Raw genomic sequence first — 13,866 nt, forward strand, 5'->3', positions numbered from 1 at the left:
CCGGCTGTTAAGCAAGCTACACCACCTGTAGTTTGGACACTTAATTTTTTCAAAGGAAATGCTTCGGGACCACGGGATACTCAGTGAAGAGCATCAGGAGGCACCCCAAGGCATAGTCGCTGGGACTGGCAGTAGGATGCCTTGCGGTGGACAGCCGAGCTTGATCCTTATAAAAGCTTTTTAACTGCAGCAGCTTTAGTGGACGCTACTGGAGCTGGAATTACGCGGCTGCTGGCATGAGACTTGCCCTCCAATAGATCCTTGTAAATGGATTTAAAGTGTATTCATTCAAATTAGAGAGACAATTTAAATTAAAAAGCTTAGAGCTGCCTCCACCACAGGGGGGCTCGCTCGACCCACCAGCGGACAGGTACCAGTATTGGGAGAGGGGGGCTGGCCGTCAGGGTTCACCGCGGCTCTGGCACAAACCCGGCGACGCGGAGGTGCACGGGCAGGAGCGGACTGAACGTGTCGGCTTCTCACTTTTTGGATTTTAGAAGGGCATGACATGCCTATATCGGTGTCTCCCCCTCCTTTTACTCCTCCACCTCTTTTCTTTTCGCATGACTATATGTACTTGTCACTTTTCCATGTGTTAGTTGTGTCTTCTGAGCAGTTTGTCAGCTTTTGGACACCTTTGAAGGTGTTTTCTATGTGTTTCTATGTGTTTTTGTTTGCCTGCCATTGGTTTTAACAGTGTTTGAAGGTGTTCGACGAACAGTTCGACGAACAGTTCGGCGAACACACGGGTGTTCGACGAACCGAACCAAACTCGAACACTACGGGGGTGGCTCAACACTAGTAATGGTGCACTTGCAGTGGTTGCAGTATTCACCGCAGCCGAGTTAATAATATTGGCTGCTAAAGAAGCCGCCTGGCTAGCTACTGCAGTGATATCAGCGACTCGGCCAGCTTAAGTCTGGCCTCAATTCGCTGTATATAGTGCAGCAGTTGCTGTTTGTCGACCATGTTCGGCAAGACCCCGTCGCTCTGATACTGTTAGGAGGGCGGTTGCAGACAACTTTATTATAATGGAACGCAACCGACCCCGGGGTCCGCGATGCAGCCTGGTGGACTGCTGCCAAACACCTTCCGGGTGAAAAGGAAAGCAACCAACTTAAATGATAAACCCTTCCGTGATACTGGACAGGATGTCTGCAGGCTGCTCGGGGTGTTAGGCGACCCCTTTGGCAGAGCCAGACTGCAAGACGGAGCTACCTGCCTATTTCCACTAGCCTGCCTATTTCCACTACACCTGCCTATGGAAACTACGTGGAACACAGTCGTCCACACATCAGCATCACTGCTCAATGATCAGAACGTGCCGCCATGTTTGTGGGCGGGTCTTTTAAAGACTAAGCCCTGTCCACCTTCGCACTATTGGTGATGTCACCTGCGATCAATCAGGCGGTGCCAGGTCACCGGATCAGGTGGTTGCCAAACCACCAATCACGATCTGCCAGGTCACGGACATGAGTAAGCAGAGTTTTACAATGGAATCATTCAAGAGGGCTTTTGTAGATCAGTTGTTGAAAACATCACCCTCAGACAATGCTGGTGGCAAAGGTACCAGCTCTTTTCAACACCAAGGGATAATGGGGAGAGACATGAACACCAGCTCCAACAGAGGTGGGGGGAAAATGTGCACAAATTGGCCAATTTTCAATAAACCAGCACAACAGCAAGGGCTATCTGTGCCTGTAACAATGCCAAGGAGGGATAAGTTTGAGAACATGGTCAAGGGGTACTTAAGTGACCATACGTGCATCCTTTCTGACTCTTCAGTTCCCTTTAATTATTGGGTGTCTAAGCTGAACACTTGGCCCGACCTCTCCTTATATGCCTTAGAGGTGCAGGCTTGCCTGGGTACTAGTGTGGTGTCTGAGCGTGTTTTCTGTTCCGCTGGGGCAATCATCACTGATAGGCGCACACGCCTGACCTTGGAAAATGCAGACAGACTTACTCTGATTAAATTCAACAAGGACTGGATATCTCCACAGTTTGTAATCCCACCAGATGACTGCAAGCCAACCTAATTTCACCAAAAAATGCAGATTCATGGAACTGCTGTTAACGTCACCCATTTCCCATAAAAACCCGTTTCCGTCCTTCATCAACCATGACTCAGCCCATAGGGCTAATTTTTACAAATCCTATGCACATTGTGCAGTGGACAAAGCAGGACAGTATTCCTACTCCAGCCTAAATACTATTTGTGATTGGTGGCCCTGGGGATGGTGGCTTCCAAAATAGTGAGTAAAATGGCCAGGTGCGTGCTTGGTAGCAGACAGTAGGAAATGTTTGGACTACTGCTTTGCATAGGGCACTAAACACCTTTTAAAGTGGACAAATACGGACAGAAGGCAGGCTGTCACCCCAAAAACAGCGGGGAAAATGGACTGGTGCGTGCTTTGTAGCAGGCAGTAGGAAATATTTGGATTCCTGCTTTGTGCAGGGCACTAAACGCCTTTTTAAGTGGACTAATGTGGACAGAAGGCAGGCTGTCAAGCCAAAAACAGCAGGGAAAATGGACTGATGCGAGCTTTGTAGCAGACAGTAGGAAATGTTTGGACTACTGCTTTGCGTAGTGCACTAAACACCTTTTTAAGTGGACTAATGGGGACAGCAGAAGCCAGGCTCTGACCCCAAAAACAGCGAGGAAAATGGCCTGGTGCCTGCTTGATAGCAGGCAGTAGGAAATGTTTGAACTACTGCTTTGCGTAGTTCACTAAACGCCTTTTTAAGTGGACTAATGCGGACAGATGGCAGGCTGTCACCCCAAAAACAGCGGGGAAAAAGGACTGGTGCGTGCTTTGCAACAGGCAGTAGGAAATATTTGGATTCCTGCTTTGCGTAGTGCACTAAACATCTTTTTAAGTGGACTAATGTGGACAGAAGGCAGGCTGTCACACCAAAAACAGTGGGGAAAATCGCCTGGTGCATGCTTGGTAGCAGGCAGTAGGAAATGTTTGGACTACTGCTTTGCGCAGGGCACTAAATGCCTTTTTGAGTGGACTAATGTGGACAGAAGGCAGCATTTCACCCCAAAAACAGCGGGGAAAATGGGCTGGTGAGTGCTTTGTAGCAGGCAGTAGGAAATGCTTGGACTACTGCTTTGCGTAGTGCACTAAACACCTTTTTATGTGGACTAATGTGGACTTCAGAAGCCAGGCTCTGACCCCAAAAACAGTGAGGAAATTGGCCTGGTGCCTGCTTGATAGCAGGCAGTAGGAAATGTTTGAATTACTGCTTTGCGTAGGGCACTAAATGTCTTTTTAAGTGGACTAATGTGGACAGAAGGCAGGCTGTCACCCCAAAAACAGCGGGGAAAATGGCCTGGTGCATGCTTGGTAGCAGGCAGTAGGAAATGTTTGGACTACTGCTTTGCGCAGGGCACTAAATGCCTTTCTAAGTGGACTACTGTGGACAGAGGCAGGCTGTCACCCCAAAAACAGCCGTGGAAATGGGCTGGTACGTGCTTTGTAGCAGGCAGTAGGAAATGTTTGGACTACTGCTTTGCGTAGTGCACTTAATGTCTTTTTAAGTGGACTAATGCGGACAGAAGGCAAGCTGTCACCCCAAAAACAGTGGGGAAAATGGACTGGTGCGTGCTTGGTAGCAGCCAGTAGGAAATGTTTAAACTACTGCTTTACGTAGGGCACTAAATGCTTTTTTGAGTGGTCTAATGTGGACAGAAGGCAGGCTGTCACCCCAAAAGCAGTTGGTAAAATGGCCTGGTGCATGCTTGGTAGCAGGCAGTAGGAAATGTTCGGACTACTGCTTTGTGTAGGGTACTAAACGCCTTTTTAAGTGGTCTAATGTGGACAAAAGGAAGGCTGTAACCCCTAAAACATCGGGGAAAATGGGCTGGTGCGGGCTTTGTAGCAGCCAGTAGGAAATGTTTAGGCTACTGCTTTGCATAGGGCACTAAGCGCCTTTTTTAGAGGACTAATGTGAACAGAAAGCAGGCTGTCACCCCTAAAACAGCGGGCAAAATTGCCTGCTGCATGCTTGGTAGCAGTCAGTAGGAAATGTTTGGACTACTGCTTTGCGTTGGGCACTAACCGCCTTTTTAAGTGCACTAATGTGGACAGCAGAAGCCAGGCTCTGACCCCTAAAACAGCGGAGAAAATAGACCCGTGCTTTTAAAATAAAAGGCAGCACAAAATGCTACTACTCTGTGTGCTGGAAAAATATTGCTTTGCCTCTGACAAGAGCTGTTTTAAGATGGACACTAGAAGAACACTTTAACTTATCCCTACCTACTACACAATCTCTCCCTCCCTATACTTTGTTGTGTTTTCCACTCTGTAAAGAGTTATTTTTTGGTGGTATTATGGAGCTAGTGAGCAACTCCTTTGAACTGTCCCTGCTCGAGTATCTCTTCCTTCCTACTCTACACTGAACTAGTATACACTGTAGGTAGCCCTAGCAGCTCAGCGATCTCTCCCTATGCTTGTAGAATGAAGGCTCCGAACGCATTGTGCACAAAACGGCGGTGTCAGGGCTTAAATAGATCCTATGATGCTGGGCGGCCAGCCAATCACAGTATTGCCACAACCAAGATGTCTGCGGCATTAGTGTGATTGGTTAAGAAGCCCAGCATGTTTAGTGGCTGCAAAGGAGGCGCCAAAAGTGCAGGGCGGGACATCCGAATATAGCGAGGCGAGTGCACTAATACTCTCAATAACCCGAATACTGTACTCTCTGTACGAATAGTGAATAGTAATGAATACACTCGCTCATCCCTAATAGTAACGCATGCTGATTGGTCATGTGAAGGTTCACGCATGTAGTACTCAAATTATTGCACTTTTTACCTTTACTGTGGTTTTTTATGAAGAACAATATCTGCCCCAAACAATTCTAAGCGGATACGTAGCCTGCTTTATATACCATTTTTGAGTTTATCAAGTCTGTGTACTCCTGTGTGGAAAACAATATCTGCCCCAAACAATTTTAAGTTAAGATGTTGTCTGCTTTATATACCAATTTTGAGTTTATCAGGTCTGTGTATTCCTGTGTGGAGAACAATATCTGCCCAAAACAATTTTAAGCTGAGATGTAGCCTGTTTTATTTACCAATTTTGAGTTTATCAGGTCTGTGTACCCCTGTGTTTAGAAGAATATCTGCCCCAAACTATTTTTAGCAGAAATGTAGCCTGTTTTATATACCACGGTAGAATGAAATTAAATTTCTATTTTATCATGTGCTCTCTTGTGAAAACAATATCTGCACCAAACAATTAATTTAAATTGAGTATAAGTATTATAATGGGGACCGACACCTTATCCACTACAGCCAACCTAGCAGATGGAAATACAATCAGGAGTGTTCACATTTAAAAAAATTAGGTCCTAAGACTACCATTTTAGTCGACAACAGATTGGAGATGGTGGAATTCAACCTCTTAGCTTTGTCATGTGTAGGATGAAACAAATTTTTATGTGACCAAAAATGCGGGACCGAGGGATGGCTGCAGTTCTGAGAGAGGGTGGAGTACGGTGAACCAGACAAATTACGGGATTGTGAGCGAGGTGCAGGCACAGATGTTTCGGTGGATTGAGAAACATGTGGTGTGCTCAGTGAAACAAACACAGCAGGTATGTCAGCTTCCATTACAGCTGATGGGCTCTCACTCTGCCTGACTGGAGTGGGTAGAGAAGCAGAGGTTCTGCAGTGGGAGACCTGCGTGCCAATACTTAGCACAGTAACAGAGGAAGAGGAAGAAGCAGCTGGTGTGGTTGATGGAGCAGCTTATGGTTGTTAAGGTCCGCTGGTCCGCATTTTATCATAGTGAGATTCCCAGCGTAGCGCATGTTGTATGCGCATGTGAAGGTTCATGCATGTAGTAGTCAAATTATTGCACTTTTCCCCTCTACTGAGTTTTTTTTCGCAAAGGATAAAGATAACGTGAGCTGGCACATCCTTTGTGGTCTCAAAAAAGGCCCAGGTTAGGCAACCCTTGCTGCTCCTGCGAGTTGCAGACCCGCGACCGCTCCTGGTCACTGCTACGGTTGTCGCTAAGGATCCAGTGCTCCTCATGCTTGCATCACTCCGTGTCAGCGCCATAGGATGCAATGTCACCTCCTCATCTTCCTCCTCCTCCACCTCCTTAGGGGAGCTACTCAGCTGCATGCCTCCGGGTTCACACCAAGTTTGATGTACAACCTCATCATCATCCAATGTGTTATCCCATTCCTCACCACCTCAGAGTCACCCGCCTCCTCTTCTTGCCCTGACAGCACAGTACAGTTCAGGCTCAGGAAGCTGTTCGCACTCAACCTTTTCTTTTTTCCCTGTATGGAGAACAATATGTGCCATAAGCAATTATAATAGGAAATGTAGCGTTCTTTATATATCAATTTTGAGTTTATCAGGTCTGTGTACCTGTGTGTGAAGAAGAATATCTGCCCCAAACAATTTTAAGTTGAGATGTAGTCTGCTTTATATACCAATTTTGAGTTTATAAGATCTGTGTACCTCTGTGTGGAGAACAATATCTGCTCCAAACAATTTTAAGCTGAGATGTAGTCCCCTTTATATACCAATTTTGATTTCATCAGGTCTATTTTCCCCATGTGTGGAGAAAAATATCTGCCCCAAACAATTTTAAGCTACAATGTAGTCTACTTTATATACCAATTTTGAGTTTATCAGGTCTGAGTACCCCTGTGTGGAGAACAATATCTGCACCAAAAAATTAATTTCACTACAGTATAACTCTTGTAAAGGAGGCCCAAACCACTTCCACTACAGCCAACCCAGTAGATGGAGACCCAATCAGGAGTGTTCACATTTGAAAACATTTGGGCCTAAAACCATCAAAGTGGCATCAATTTCACTATACAGTAGAAATAGTATAATTAGGACTAACACCTCTTCCCCTACAGCCAACCCAGTAGATGGAGACCAAATCAGGAGTGTTCACATTTGAAAACATTTGGGCCTAAAATCACCAAATTGGCATCAATTTCACTAGAGTATAAGTAGTATAATTGGACTGACACCTCTTCCACTACAGATAACCCAATAGATGGAGAACCAATCAGGATTTCCCACATTTTCAAAAATTAGTGGTAGACACCAACAAAGTGGCATCAATTTCAGTACAGTAGAAATTGTAGAATTAGGAATGACACCTCTTCCCCTACAATCAACCCATTAGATGGAGACTCAATCAGGAGTGTTCATATTTGAAAACATTTGGGCCTTAAACAACCAAAGTGGCATCAATTTCACAAGGGTATAAGTAGTATAATGGGGACCGACACCTCTTCCACTCTAGCCAACCCAGTAGATGGAGACCCAATCGGGATTCCCCACATTTTCAAAAATTAGTGGCAGACACGAGCAAAGTTGCATCAATTTCAATACAGTAGAAATTGTAAAATTAAGAACGACAGCTCTTGCCCTACAGCCAACCCAGGAGATGGAGACCTAACCTGAAGTGTTCACGTTTCCCTAAATTAAGGCCTAACAAGAGCAAAGTGGCATCAATTTGAGTACAGTAGAAATTGTTGAATTTGGAATGACACCTCTTCCACTACAACCAACCCAATGGATTAAGAGACCAAATCTTATGTTTTGAGAGACCTATCAAGATGTTTTTTAACCTGCTCTACTCACCGTGATCCAATAAAGGTATTTCCTGGAAGCTTATGCGTTGGATTAATTTGGCTTTTTTTACTTGGATTTCTCCAGTGCACGTGGAGATCCGTGTGCTGCTCCATCCAGGTGAGCTGAATTTATTTTGTTTCATTGTTCTTATGTGCTTTTTCATGCTCCCTTGGAGTATTTACCTGGATATGGTCTAATATATATAAAATTGAGTGAGCAGTTACATCATGTCGCAATTAGCATCTGAAGGAGGCAATATGCAGGACTTGACAGAACCCACTGAGCCCACCTTGGAGGAAGATGATAATTTAAGGTCTATAAAAGCGGCAAGTTTTTTTTGTCGGGATAAACAAGATCGTGCACAGGCCCTAGATGAGTTGGATCGTCTCATGAATGTCCTGGAAAATTGAAAATAAAAGGATTGTACCACACTAAAATCATATGTGGAGTATAAGATGATCCCTAGAGGACTCCGCTTGAACAAAAAAGCAACTACCATTTATTCTGACAAATTTTTGAAATCATGGTATGAGATATTGGATGAATGTTCATCACAACTTATGATATTGATTACTTCAGAGGAGGAAAAAAGCTTATCCAAACTAAAGAAGGAAATACAACAGGTGAAAGTGACTATTGAGGAATTTTCAACCACTAAACAGTAGCAAAACTGGATTGAAATAATTAAAAATAAAGTATCTACACTGGAGGAGAATATAATGTCTTTCAAAATAAGGAAATTTGAAAGAGACTGTGGGGATTATTCCAAGAATGAAGTGTATACATGGTCCCAGAATCGTAAAAGAGTTAGGAAAACATCTATTCTGAAAAACTCTACCCAGAAGAAAAAAGTTAGTTTTTCTGATTCTGAGACCTCTATAAAAGCAATGAATAGCTTTATATCAGACACCTCCCTGGAATCTATAAACAATAACCCTGTGTCAACATTCATTAAATCTGTAGTTTTATCCTTGTCAAAAAACGGACAGGGAAAAGGAGAGGAGGGAGGAAACATCGGCAAACACTGCCTGAGGAGAAGGGAGAAGAGAAAGTAGTGGTTAATCTATCTAGCTACATTCTAACAGACACACAAACATTCCTCTTGTCTAAGGGCTTATCTTTCTCCCCTTCAAACTCCTTTAATGTATACAATACCCTCCTTGATGTAAACAAATTTGTCAGGAATCTGACACTGAAATGCCATTTTTTAAACACAAGGGATGATGATTATTTGGACTTACCTGTAATATCTCCATTAAATGAAAATGCTTCGGAGAAACAAATTGGAACTTTTGACGAACAGCGATCCCTACATGATCTGAGGGAACTTGGAAGTGAGTCTCACTCCTATGATGAGAACTTAAGCCATAAGCTTGCAATTAAAAAAACATTCTTTTACCCTGTGAATTCAAGACCTGCAATACTGGACTCCTTTCAGGAATTGGTGGAAGAAGATCTGGTTAAACTTAAAGAGGACACTGTTAATTTTCATCAGGGGAATAAAAATAAAAATAAAAATAAATTTAATTTGAGCAAAAGTGAGCAGGAAGCTATCAATGAATTAAAAAAGAATGTGGATTTGATTGTAAGGAGGGCTTATAAGGGTGGAGCAGTGGTATTGCTTAATGCTGGTTTATATTTCAAGCAAAACATGGAAATGTTGAATAATAATGACATATATATACCACTGAAGGAAAACCCTACAAATACTTTTCTGGAGAAAATGAAGAGACTGTTGATGGAGGGAGTGACATTGGGGGCCATTACTAAAAAGATGTCAAAGGACTTAATGGTAGATTATCCTGTGGTCCCTACACTCCCTGACAGAAGTTTTGTCGCTTATCCATGTTAAGTAAATAAAAGCTTATAACCTGACGTTAAATTCATCCATTGGTTTTATAAATTACTCTTTTGAAAGCTGAAACCCTCCCAAATTTGGTTTAGGTTAAGAATATAAATTGCCATCAATGCTGAAATATTGATCATTTAATGAACACAGAATGGTCAGATTTTGGCAAGACAAAAGTTTTGTCACCTGGTGATATAATGCACCCAATTCCTAGTTTACATCCTCACCAGTGCTCAGTAAATGATCGGTTAATTAGTGGGTGTGTATAAAAAGAAACCCAGCACCCCAGACCTTCACTTTAACTCCAACTTGAGCTCTGACAACATGCCAAAAATCCACCCTGCGACCAAAGCCTTGATTAACAAGAGGCTGAAGACCAGATCCACTGCAGAGGTGGCTGGCATCTGTAATGTGTCTTAGCTTCAAGTACAACGAATTAAAAAAAGATTTGAAGAGACTGGAGATGTGTTTGACAAGCCCAGGTCCAGCAGACCCCGCAAGACAACTGCTCAGGAGGAACGTTTGTTGGTTAGAAAATCCAAAACAAGCCGCTCTTCCACTGCAGCAGAGCTCCAACAGGCCGGGTCACCTCAAGTCCCTGTGTCAACTAGAACAGTTTGTAGGATTCTGTCTCGAAATGGCCTCCATGGTCGAATCAGTGCCCAGAAGCCAACGCTAAACAAAAGGCAAATAAAAAGCATTTGCAAAGTCCCACAGCCTGCTAAACAGATGGACGCTGGAAAAGTGGCAGAAGGTGGATTTCTCTGATGAATCTTCAGTAGAATTACACCACAGCCGCTGGGAATGCTGCAGGAGACCTACTGGAGCCCGTATGGATCCAAAATACACCCAGAAAACAGTTACATTTGGTGGTGGAAAGATCATGGTCTGGGGTTACATTCAGTATGGGGGCGTGCAAAACATTTGCAAGGTGGAAGGCAATATCAATAGCCTAAAATATCAAGAAGTATTAGCTACCTCTTACATTCCAAATCATAAAAGGGGTCAAATTCTGCAGCAGGATGGTGCTCCATCTCATACATCCATCTCTACAACAAAGTTCCTCCAGGCAAAAAAGATCAAGGTGCTCAAGGACTGTCCAGCCCTGTCACCAGACATTAACCTCATTCAGCATGATTGGGGTAGGATGAAAGAGGAAGCTTGGAAGACAAACCAAAGAATCTAGATGAACTCTGCGAGGCATGTAAGACGGCTTTCTCTGCTATTCCTGATGACTTCATTAATAAATTGTATGAATCATTGTTGAACCGCATGGATGCAGTCCTTCAAGCTCATGGATGTCACACAAAATATTAAATATGACTCTAATAACAGCACAACTTCATTCACCAATGTTAGGCAACATATATTTGTATTTTAAGATAATTATTTGTTTGAATATCACATTACTTTCTGTGGGCGACAAAACTTTTGTCTTGCCAAAATCTGACCGTTCTGTGTTCATGAAATGATCAATATTTCAGCATTGATGCCAAATTATTTTCTTAACTCAAACCAAATTTGGGAGGGTTTCAGCTTTCAAAAGAGTAATTTATAAAACCAATGGATAAATTTAACGTCAGGTTGTAAGCTTTTATTTACATAACATGGATAAGCGACATAACTTCAGTCAAGGACTGTATATTTCACTCTTTACCCAAAATACATAAGGAGCTCTTACCTCCCCCGTTTCGTTCCATTGTTGCTGGCATTGGTAGTATGGAGGAGGAATTGAGCTCCTGGGTAGATTTACACTTACAGCCTCTTGTAAAAAATCTTCCCGGTCATATAAGGGACACGAAACATCTTACTTTCTCCTTAGATCGTACAGAATGGCCTGCTTCATGTATGTGGATTACATTAGATGTGGTTGCATTGTACCCATCCTTATTACATGATTTGTCCCTTCAGATCCTGGGTATTGATCTTGGTAAATTCAGTGAATATACAAACGCTACACGTGAATTTTTGGTGCTTTCTGTGGAATTTCTTTTAAAACACAATTTTTTTTCATTTGACAAACACTTCTTTTTACAGAAGCGAGGAGCCCTTATGGGCGCAAGCTTTTCGCCTGCGATTGCTAATTTATGTATGTCAGCATGGGAAAGTGATTTCATTTATTCTAACGCGAGTCCCTTTTCCTCCCATGTCAGGTGGTACGGCCGCTATTTGGATGACCTGCTCCTGATATGGGATGGAGCGAGGGACTCTGCATCAGATTTTCTCAACTACTTGAATAGCAATAATCTGAACTTAAAATTTACTTTGAACATGGGAAAACCTGAAATCAATTTCCTAGATGTCTCCCTTAAATTTGACTCTGTACAGGGGGTAGTCTTCTCTCCTTTTCGTAAAACAACGGCTACAAATTCGATTCTTTTAGCGGATTCATGTCACTGAAAACATACTATAAAAAGTGTCCCAGTAGGGGAATTTATACGCTGTAAACAAAATTCTACTTTGGACAGTGGCTACGGGGAGGAGAAAAAGATTATTAAAAATAGGCTATTAAAGCGAAAGTATAAATAATGGATGCTTGATCGAGCGGAGATATTTTCGGATGAGAGGGATAGGAGCAAGATGTTGAATATTCCAAAAACAGTGGAAGGCAGGAAAACAATATTATTACCTTTGTCACCACTCATAGTCTGGAAGTACAAAGAGTTAACCAGATTATTAGAAATAGGTTACCAATGCTAGAACAGGATAAAACATTGAGTGTGATCTTGAAAGACCCTATTAGATTTACATAGAGGAGAGCTCCTACTCTGGGCGATATTCTCTCCCCAAGCTTATTCCAGAGTGATAGAGGTAGTGGGGAAGAGAATTGGCTGTCAGTTAAAGGCTCATATAAGTGCAGTCATACAGTTTGCACTTGCTGTAAATTTATGATAAATTCAAAATCTTTTATGTCATCGGTAACCAATAAAAAATATGATATTGATAGTTTTATAAACTGCAATACTTGTAATTTGGTATATCTTATTACCTGTATATCATGTAATGTACAATATGTTGTATGTAGTAGCGGACCTCTTAAAGTTAGAGTGAGAAGACATTTATCTGATGCTACTAGCAAAATTATATCGAAAAGCTCTGCTATTAGTAAGCATTTTATCTATACACATAATGGCGATACTAAAGATTTTAGAGTAATGGGGATTGAAAGAATTAAAAATTTGGCTAGAGGTGGAGATATGAGACATAAATTGATGAATCGTGAGACCAGATGGATGTATGTCCTTAAGACAAGAGTTCCATCAGGGGTTAACATTCGCCAGGACCTCATTTATCACTACTGATTTTCCACCTGTTGAACTGATTGCTGGTATACTTATACCATATGGTGCGGTTTCTCCCTCCCCCTCTCCTCTATCTTTCTCCTCCCTGATTCTAGTGTGAACACTCTCATGCCTTCACCCTGCTCAGTTGCAGAGACCTGATTAAGCTGTGCTTATCTATATTGTCTGCCGATGCTTGCTGTGCAGGGAAAGATCCAGTCCAGACTATATGAGACGTGCATATTTTAAATGTGTGTGTTCAATGACTAAGGCTACTTGTTAGCAGAAACGCGTCTGAAGACGTTTTTAATGATTTACCTCAGATAGCTGCGACTATCTAGATGTTTTTTATCCTGATTTACTCACCATGATCCAATAAAGGTATTTCCTGGAAGCTTATGCGCTGGATTAATTTTGTTTTTTTTATCATGCAAATTGCCTCTTCAGAGAAAAAGAGGAATTGTACTCTTTAGCGCCACCTATTTGAAGCAGCAATCCTACAAGTCACAATCAACCCTTTAACGAGTCGTGCAATATGACTTAGCATTAAAGCCAAATCAGAATCTCAATTTGCAGATACGGTGTTTTGGGCTGTTGGCCCTCGTCAGTGCAAAGTAGGAGTCTGATTTGGCTAGGTGAGAGGCTCTGGACTGAGGTCTAAGGGGTAACGTTTCTCCTTATGGAGAGTGACACACCGGCTATGGCACGTCAAGGTAAGGAGGCTTATTCGCCATACAATGCTCCTCTGGGAAATTTAATATGCAAATTGCCTCTTCAGAAAAAAAGAGGACTTGCACTCTATAGCGCCACCTATTGGAAGCAGCAATCCTACAAGTCACAATCAACCCTTTAACGAGTCGTTCAATATGACTTAGGATAAAAGCCAAATCAGAATCTCAATTTGCAGACACGGTGTTTTGGGCTGTTGGCCTTCATCAGTGCAAAATATGAGATTTGATTTGACTAGGTGAGAGGCTCTGGACTGAGGTCTAAGGGGTAATGTTTCGCCTTATGACACACCAGCTCTGGCACGTCAAGGTAAGAAGGCTTATTCGGCATTTGTTTTTTTTACCAAATCTTATTCTCCACATTTCAAAAAATTTGTTCCTAAAACC

Source organism: Phyllobates terribilis, unplaced genomic scaffold (genome assembly GCF_046119375.1).
Source record: "Phyllobates terribilis strain yellow unplaced genomic scaffold, ASM4611937v1 Scaffold_2__4_contigs__length_985480577, whole genome shotgun sequence".
Taxonomy (NCBI): domain Eukaryota; kingdom Metazoa; phylum Chordata; class Amphibia; order Anura; family Dendrobatidae; genus Phyllobates; species Phyllobates terribilis.